The sequence below is a fragment of the Sabethes cyaneus genome, chromosome 1 (genome assembly GCF_943734655.1).
Source record: "Sabethes cyaneus chromosome 1, idSabCyanKW18_F2, whole genome shotgun sequence".
NCBI classification, from domain to species: domain Eukaryota; kingdom Metazoa; phylum Arthropoda; class Insecta; order Diptera; family Culicidae; genus Sabethes; species Sabethes cyaneus.
This window is the reverse complement of record NC_071353.1, coordinates 5,799,210-5,808,955: the sequence shown is the minus strand read 5'-3', so window position 1 is coordinate 5,808,955 and position 9,746 is coordinate 5,799,210.

Here is a 9,746-nt window from a genome sequence, read left to right as displayed (position 1 = left end):
GACTATTACGGATGTGTACTACGATGAAGTGGAATCCTGCTCGGCGTCTAGTTCATGCGAGCTATTTGCTAAATTTTTCTCCACGGTATTTGCTTCTGAAGTTGCTCCTGAAGAGGATGTTATGCGTGCCGCCGAAAGCATTCCTGCCGATTTAATCGATCTCGATATTTTTGAAATTACTAACGATATGATAATAGCTGCTGCGAAAAAGTTGAAGTGTTCGTATTCTGCTGGTCCGGATGGGATTCCGGCTGTTCTTTTGTGCCGTTGCATGGAAATTCTGGCAGCGCCACTTTGCTGCATTTTCAACGAGTCGTTATCTCAAGGAAAATTCCCTGATGTTTGGAAATATTCGTATATGTTCCCGGTTTATAAGAGTGGTGACCGTCGAAATGTACGAAACTATCGTGGGATTACCAGTTTATCAGCTGCATCTAAGTTGTTCGAAACGATTGTAAGCACTGCCTTGCTAAGTAGCACGAGGAATTACATTTCCTCTGATCAACATGGATTTGTCCCTGGTCGTTCCGTGACAACTAACCTGCTCGATTTCACATCAAACTGCATTCGGGATATTGAACAAAAAGCGCAGGTCGATGTAATTTATACAGACCTGAAAGCTGCATTCGACCGAATTGATCACATCTTGCTAAAAAAAGTTTTACGTTTGGGAGCTTCACAGCGGTTTGTTTCGTGGCTAAAATCATTCTTGTGTGATAGAGTTCTGCAAGTTAAACTTGGATCGGTTTTATCAACTACATTTACAAACAAATCTGGTGTACCGCAGGGTAGCACGCTTGGCCCTCTCCTTTTTATCATTTTCTTCAATGACGCAGCAAATGTCTTAGGAAACAGTTGCCGACTAGTTTACGCCGATGACCTAAAGATCTATCTGACGATTCGTTGCATCGAGGATTGTTATTGTCTCCAGTTTTTATTAGATAAATTTGTGACGTGGTGTAAACTAAATTCGCTAATAGTAAGCATTGCTAAGTGCCAGGTGATTACATTTCACCGAATTCAATCGCCTATTATTTTTGAGTATAGTATTGATGGGCAAGCGTTAAATAGAGTCGACTATGTCAACGATCTTGGTGTTATCCTGGACAGTAAGCTGACGTTTGATAGGCACCGAACGGAAATTGTTTCTAAAGCGAGCAAGCAACTTGGGTTCATCGCAAAAATAGGCCGGGATTTCAAAGATCCTCATTGTTTAAAAGCTGCTCCCTTGTACGTCCTCTGCTTGAAAACGTATGCGTGGTTTGGACTCCACACCAGCTTTCATGGAACTTGCGCATCGAACGTGTACAGAGAAGATTTCTACGCCTGGCATTAAGGGACTTACCCTGGCGAGATCCAAATAATCTTCCACCTTATCCGGATCGCTGTCGTCTGCTTGGACTGGATACCCTTGAACGGCGTCGCAAACTTCAACAGGTATTACTCGTGGCCAAAGTGCTGAATGGCGACATTGACTCGCCGAAGCTCCTGTCCATGATGAACTTCCGTGCATCGCAACGTGTATTAAGACCATCTTCCATGCTAGTAAACGATTTTCACCGTACAAACTTTGGCTTTTTCGAACCCGTAGCGTTCAGTGTGAGGTTATTCACTAGTATTGAGCATCTGTTCGAGTTCGGCGAACCTTCGCACTTGTTTAAAAGTAAAATTACTAGGTCTAGTGCATTTTGATTGTTATGTTAGTTCATTAAGACAAATTTGTCAGATGATATAAAATATAAATAAACAAAATAAATTATTGCAGATTGCAAGAAAAATCCTCACATCGCGGTTATCTTGACCGTTGAACCAAACCATCAAAAGATCACCGCAGAGCAAATTTCTGCAATTTATTACATGAAAATCTACTAAATCAATTGTTTTTCATCAAAACCATGCTAGAAAACTGTTATTTTTTGGAACTGCAAACCATAAAACCTAAATTTTAATATTGCGTTTATCTCGCGGTTATCTCCTGAGCGCGTTATCACCGCCGCTGCATGCGGATTTTTCATAACCGCCGCAATAGTAGGTCGCGGATAGGAACGCGAACTTACTGAGTAGGGGGAATAGTTCGAGGAATTTTTTACGGGGACGTAAAAAAATTTAGATTTCAGGATTGCTTAAAAAAGCACCTTGAGGGTGAAAATATGGGCCCTATTCCGTAAGTCACGTCGAGTGTCACTTTGCTCGACAGGCCTATTTTGGTATTTCGTAAGTCACACTCGACAGATTTCGTCGAGTTACTCCACAGAGCCGACTGCTCGAAAGTTAGTGACTGAACTGTCACCAAGCGTCGAGTGAGTTTGTTTTGTTTTGCCCGTGCTGACTGCCGCTGCCGGTTAGTTTTCTTTTCAATCGAATTACGGAAAGTTTAATTGTTTAGTTGTTTGTAATTCAGTATTTTATTATTATTCTTCGTGAAACAAGTAGTTTACGTCGCGTTCGTCTTCGTATTGCCTCGTGAATTAGTTTTCAAATTGGTATCGCGATTTTTTCTCCCGGTGTTATTCAAGAAAATTGTGTGAAACGAAACAATTGAAGGAAATTCCCGGAGGTCACCGGAGGCCCCAGTGAAAATCGTTCGTGGTAGTACTCCGATTAACTTTGCTTTCTTTTCTGGCTGGTCGAGAGAACTGCGGTAAATTTTAATTGTTTGCTAGTTCGCTGCAAAATAAATAGTTTTATCACGTTTGCGTTGCAGGTGCATTTGTTTTGAAATTGATATTGTGGCTTATAAGAACAACAAATCCCAGTACCAAAAGCGGGGACAAAATCGATATGAGACTGGATAATATTGAAATCGCAGCTGGCACAATGCGGCAGTAATCGTGGAGGAGCCTATCGTTCCGGTGGCGGTGGCGGACCAAGGCCAAGCCGTATAATGGAATATCCGGAGGCGGAGTTTTCTATTCAAACCGTGTTCCGTCAGGTGGTGGCGGTGTTGTCTAAAGAAGCGCAACCGCGACAGAATTCAACGTTCGAAATAAGCACAGGGCGAAGTAAACAGCACTTAGAAGCCATGGTATGTTCGAGGGAGTTTGCACGAGTCGCCTTTTGGCGATAGCCGGGCTTGGAATAGGCGGAACTAGTGAACTGGGAGCACTAAGTTGATGGTTTCAACCCTTGACTAAACGAACCGTCGAGGTGGAGGCAAAAGCGGCGGTCCCCGTCATCAGCAACCGGAAACCAATGCAGCAGAGCAATTAGTTACTGAACTAGAAGCGTCAACGAAAAACGTAACATGTTAATCATTAGAGCGTAAGATATTAACCACCCCGGGCACAATTTTTGTTTGTGTAACTAATTGATGTTCTAAATAAATTAAAAAGTCTGCAAATTAGTATGACAAATGAGTTATTAAAAGGTAATGCGAAGAAGATCAATGTTTAAATAACGGTGCCGTCACTGAAGAGATATGATAAAGTATCAGCTAATTGTTTATTGTAATGAGGACAAGTGAAATGAGGACTTCATACTAACTATCTGATTAATTTTTATTCGGTAATAAACATTTAGTAAAACATTCAGTACATTCAGTAAAACATCTAGTAAGTTATTCAATCATTCAGGGCAGTGTTTTTTAATTAAGCAAATCAATGTCATTTTCAAACATCTACTTTAAAATTTTCTATTTTATAAGAAGGTTTAACTTTCTTCGTACATGCAGCAGTAGGAGAGATTTATATATTTACTAGCTGACCCGACAAACTTCGTATTGCCACAAATTAACCTGTGTTGTACATAAATCATGAATCTCGGATGATCTTTGTCACAATCTCGAGTTTTGCAAGCCCCCCAGTGGGCGGCGCTTCCGACGGCGGGTCACCGGCAACACTCGCGACCGTCTCGTCCTGAATGATCTAGTGTTACAATAGATAGTTTTTGTGGTCTTGTATTGACTAATGTTTTATGGAAGAGTCTCGAATTTCTCGAGTTCGATTAGTTTTTGAGTTTCGCAAAAATGTCTGTTTTATTTGTATGAGAGTCCATATCCCCCTACCACAGGGGTGAGAGGTCTCTAACTATCGTAAAATAAATTCAAGACTCCAAAATCTCCCACATGCCAAATTTGGTTCCATTTGCTTGATTAGTTCTCAAGTTATAAGGAAATTTGAATTTCATTTGTATGGGAGCTCCCCTCTTAAAAGGGGAAGGGATCGTAATTCACCATAGAAAAAATTTCTGCCATCTAAAACTCCCACATGCCAAATTTGGTTCCATTTGATTGATTAGTTCTCGAGATAAGAGGAAATTTGCATTTCATTTGTATGGAAGCCCACCCTCTTAAAGGGGAGATGGGCCATAACTCGCTTTCTAAAGAAGAGAGGGGTCTCAATTCACCATAGAAAAAAATCTTGCGTCCAAAACCACTTACATGTCCAATTTGGTTCCATTTGCTTGATTAGTTCTCGAGTTATGAGGAAATTTGTATTTCGTTTGTATGCCCCCCCCCCTCTTAAAAAGGTAAGGGGTCCTAATTCATCATAGAAAAAATGGTTGCCTCCAAAAACACCCACATGCCAAATATGGTTCCATTTGCTTGATAAGTTCTCGAACTATGAAGAAATTTGTATTTCATTTGTTTAGAAGCACCCCATCTTAAAGTTGGGAGGGGTCCTAATTCACCATAGAAAATATTTTTGCCTCCAGAAACCTCCACATGCCAAATTTGGTTCTATTTGCTTGATTAATTCTCGAGTTATGAGGAAATTTGTATTTCGTTTGTATAGGAGCCCCCCCTCTTAAAGTTGGGAGGGATCCTAATTCACGATAGAAAATATTCTTGCCCTCGAAAACTTTCACATGCCAAATTTGGTTTCATTTTCTTGATTAGCTCTCGAGTTAAGAGGAAATTTGTATGGAAGCATGTATAAAGAGGAGAGGAGTTATAATTCCCCTTATAAAGAGGGGAGGGGTCTCAATTTACCATAGAATAAATTCTTGTCACCGAAAACACCCACATGCCAAATTTTGTTCTATTTGCTTGATTAGTTGTCGAGTTATGCAGAAATTTGTGTTTCATTTATATGGGAGCCACCCCTCTCAGTGGGGGGAGGGGTTTCTAACCATCACTAAAACCTTTCCTGGCCCCAAAAAACCTCTACATGCATATTTTCATGCCGATTGGTTCAGTAGCTTTCGATTCTATAAGGAACATACGGACAGACAGACAGACAGAAATCCTTCTTTATAGGTATAGATTTGTCGTCAAACAAATGTTACAAATTTATAATTGAATAAATAATAAATCTGAATAAAAATGACTGAATGTGGTTATATATTAGAATATAGTTTTGTGAATTCAAGTGAGATTTGAATAAAAATTACCAAATTCGGTTATTTCGTTATTCAGAAAGTGCTTTCATTCTGGATAAGTACATGGCTAGTACGGAGATCTCTAACAGTTCTAAATTAAGAAAGAAAAGAATATCCTTAATTTTCATAAATATCTCCTAATAATCCTGTATGTGGAGGTGCCGGCTACAAATTTAATGTTTCTAAGGGATAATGAGCAAAGTTACTAGATCCGGTTGGATATGGAAGAAAAATTGTACAATCAATTTGATTTATGACGTTGACTCAGACCATTACCTAGTGATGGATAAGATGCGCCCAAAACACTCCTTTGTGAACAACATACGGTACCGACGCCATCCTCGGTTAGATATCGCACGGCTCAAGCAGCCAGACTTCGTCGCAAACTACGCGCATTCATTCGAAGCTGTAGCACGGAATCAGCGAAACAATTGATTTGGCGATGATTGTAGAAGTGTGATGGATGAGGAGAACGCTGTGCGGGCGACCAAGATTCGCAGTACCACACGTCAGGACGTGAAAAGATACAAACAGAAGAAGATGCAGCGAAACTAAATCTTCCGGGAGAAAAAGCGCTTCCTAGAAGAGCAGGAATATGCAGAATTGGAACGGCTGTGTCGTTCTCAGGAAACACGAAAATTCTATCAGAAACTGAACAGATCCCGCAAAGGATTTGTCCGCGAGCCGAGATGTATCCGGATAAGAATGGCAGTATTCTGACAGACGTTCGTGAGGGGACCGATGGGTGGAAGCAGCACTTCGACGAACACCTGTATGACGCCCAGTCGGAAAACCATGGCGGCGGGGAAAGCGATTTCGACGGTCCAACAAACGAAGAAGTGCTAGCTTAACGATAGGCGAAGTTAAGGAGGCCATCATGCAGCAAAAGAACAGCAAATCAGATGGCATCGGAGAGAAACTTATTAAAATGGGACCAGAAAAGCTGGCCGTTTGTATGCACCGGCAAATTATTAGAATTTGCGATACGGAGCAGCTATCGGAGGAGTGGAAAGATGGGGTTATCTGTCCGATCTATAAAAAGGGCAACAAGTTGGATTATGAGTACTATCGAGCGATCACCGTTCTCAATGCCGCCTATAAGTGCTGTCACAAATCATTTTCCGCCGACTATCACCAATTGCGAACAGATTCGTGGGAACTTGCCAAGCCGGCTACGCTGAAGGTCGGTCTACAATGGATCAAATATTTACACTACGACAGATCCTGCAAAAGGGCCGTGAATACAGAGTTCCCACGCCATTTGTTTGTTGATTTCAAAGCCGCATATGATACCCTCGACCGGAAAGAGCTATGGAAAATTATTGACGAGAATGATGGCTTCTCCAAGGTGATGGTCTTTCATGCCTGCTATTCAACATAGCGCTACAAGGTGCTATTAACCGAGTGGATATCAACAAGCGGGGCACGATCTTCATCCAAATCCAATCTAGTCAATTCCTCTGCTTTGTCGATGACATGGATATTATCGGAAGAATATCTATGGCGGTTGCTGAACAGTACATCAGACTAAAGCGCGAAGCAGAAAAAATTGGGTTTGAGATAAATACGTCTAAAACAAGTACATGTTGGCCGGCGGAATCGAGGCCGAACGACGCCGTTTGATCGACGGCAATGAGTTTGAGGTAGTCGACGAATTTGTATACCTTGGCTCACTGGTAACGGCGAACAATGATACCCGCCGTGAGATTCGGAGGCTTATTATTAGCGGAAGTCGCGCTTACTACGGACTTAACAAGCAATTGCGGTCGAGTAGACTAGTCCCCGTACAAAATACACCCTGTACACGACGCTTATTAAACCGGTTGTTCTCTACGGGCATGAAACATGGACAATGCTCGAGGAGTGCTCGGAGTTTTCGAACGACGAGTGCTGAGAACGATCTTCGGCAGCGTACAGGAGAACGAAGTATGGAGGCGGAGGATGAACCATGAACTCGCACAGCTCTATGGCGAACCCAGTATCCGAAAGGTGGTTAAAGCTGGGCGGATACGATGGGCAGGGCATGTTGCAAGAATGCCGGACAACCATCCTGCAAAGATAATTTTTGCCTCAAATCAGGTAGGAACAAGACGACCAGGATTAATTGACGTTTGACTCAAGTATTTTAAGGGCCGGAAGACAAAGACTGGAATTTAAAAAAAATCACGATTGAATTCCACTATTAGTTTTCTTTAATTTCAATAATTGACGTTTGTTAAAGTAGCAGTTGGGATGGCGAATGTATTAATGCTTTTTACTAAGTAGTAACTAATAAAACGAATACGATTTTCTTAAAATAAAAAATACGCTTACAGTCTGGTTACCATTTTTCGCTGTGACCATTACGAAGTCTCTCAATTATTCAAATCCAATAATTTATAGCAGCAGCTATTTATTTTCCACGGCTTCAGTTCCATTAGTTGCTGGGATGGCCATTAGGCAGTCCATTTCTCAGTTGTCCAGCGGCACCATTTTCGAAAGTTCTTTCTTTCAGTGATATGTGGTCGCCCAAAGTCAAAATGAACACGGTTGCTTGGGTTGCCATTTATAAGAACACCTATAAATATGTATTGATCGACGTTTTGTGCACCCGAAGGTACAGAACTCGACGGAACAGCGATGGTGCATTATCGAACACGGACAGAAAGGACAAGATGATGCCCTGCACTTCGGCGGGTACCATTTTAGAGATCATCGACCGTAGAGCTACCAGACTGGACACCACGTACAGTAACCAGCCTGCATAGAAAAGTAGAACAAGCGTGCCGCCATCGCTCTAATCATTATCCCAGTGCGACTCATTGATATCGTACTCAGATAAGTTGCATCCAAAATTGTTATTTTGTTCGAACTGCCATCATTCTAACATCGGAAATGTACGCGAAACAGGCGGCGAATATTGCAATGTCAGCTCGCGTTAAGGCACTAAGAATGGTCGCTGTATAAATAATATATTCACTGGCAAACTAGTCATGTGTGTTCACAACAATCAATACGCGATAGATTAGTTTTCCTATTAGACCCTGAATTAGCGGTAGTTTACGATTGCGTTGATCGGACCAAGCATCTAAAAACAACAATGATCGAAACACGTACATCGTTATATTGTTTAGAATCTCAGACGTATACGTAGTAATCTTGACCTGCTTTTAGATGTCCTAATAGTTCTCTATGTTGTTAGATATCAAGCGAAAGGCCGTACCTGGTCGACCATCAATGTTAGCATGAAAGCCATCATATATCATACATCGACGGTTCAACGGTAAATCGCCGGTACCATCGCTTCCTCCCGGCGTAGATAGCCTCAATTTTATGCCGGTCCTACTGCAGCCAGATAACGCCAGATATTTCTACCACTTTCCAGTTTCAGATCTGAGTTGTAAGGCTGTTCGAATCCCAAATTTTGCGTAAGTAGCACAAATGCGGCATAACAGGCTTCTCCGGTGTCTTCAGTACTTTGATAATGTTGGCCCCAGCTGTCGTGACCGATTTTACCACTTTTTGAGGTGTAAATGATGGATTGCCCTGCAGGCAAAAAAATAAACAAGTTATTGAAGCACTTCTATTCACTTAATTAGAACTATAATATTGGAACTGTATTTACCAGTTTGAATAAAACCACTAGAGTTGGATTTCTCCTATTTAAAATACGATATATATGAATTTAAATAAAAAAATTGGAAGTTTTACTTCCATTAGTTACAGAAACAGAAACGATTAATCACTTTCGGCTATCAAGCAAAACAACAACAAATACGATGTGTAGGGGTTTCCAATAGCATTGATTACAGTAACACAGCAGCAAAATGTTAACTCTGATTATTTTAATAATTAATCCAAATCTCGCTCTTGCGATTACTGTAAAATACCTGTAATTACTAAAAATTGTTATTAATTGTTGTATTTATTACTTATATAGGTAATGATACACGATTTCTTCGTTAAACCCGTTAAAACTTTGAAGAAATCTCCGATTACTACGCACTTGTATGCATGATGGGAAACCCCTTGAACGATCTGTTGCGCCGAGAAATATTTCAGAAACATTTCGAAAACTTTCACCATGACAGCTGACATTCAAGCAAGTTTGTCATTTCGAGCAGATTCAGTCGACTTACAAAATGCACAATTTCCCTCGACGTGACAGTGACTCGACAGTGACTGAGTCGAGTCGAGTAGGTCGACGTGACTTACAAAATAGGGCCCTATGTTCGGTCTGATCAAAATTGGTTCCACCGCTCCAACTTTTAAAGCGGAAAATCAAAAGTTTAGCACAACAATAGTGTCTTCCAATGGTAACAGCTTGAAGAACTAAAGATAGCAAGAAGATTAGTATGCTGATATCCCCCACTTAGTCAATCCATCGCTTGTAATAAGGTAAAACAATCAGTGACCCGCTAAGACTGGTTAAAACCGGTTCTTTACCC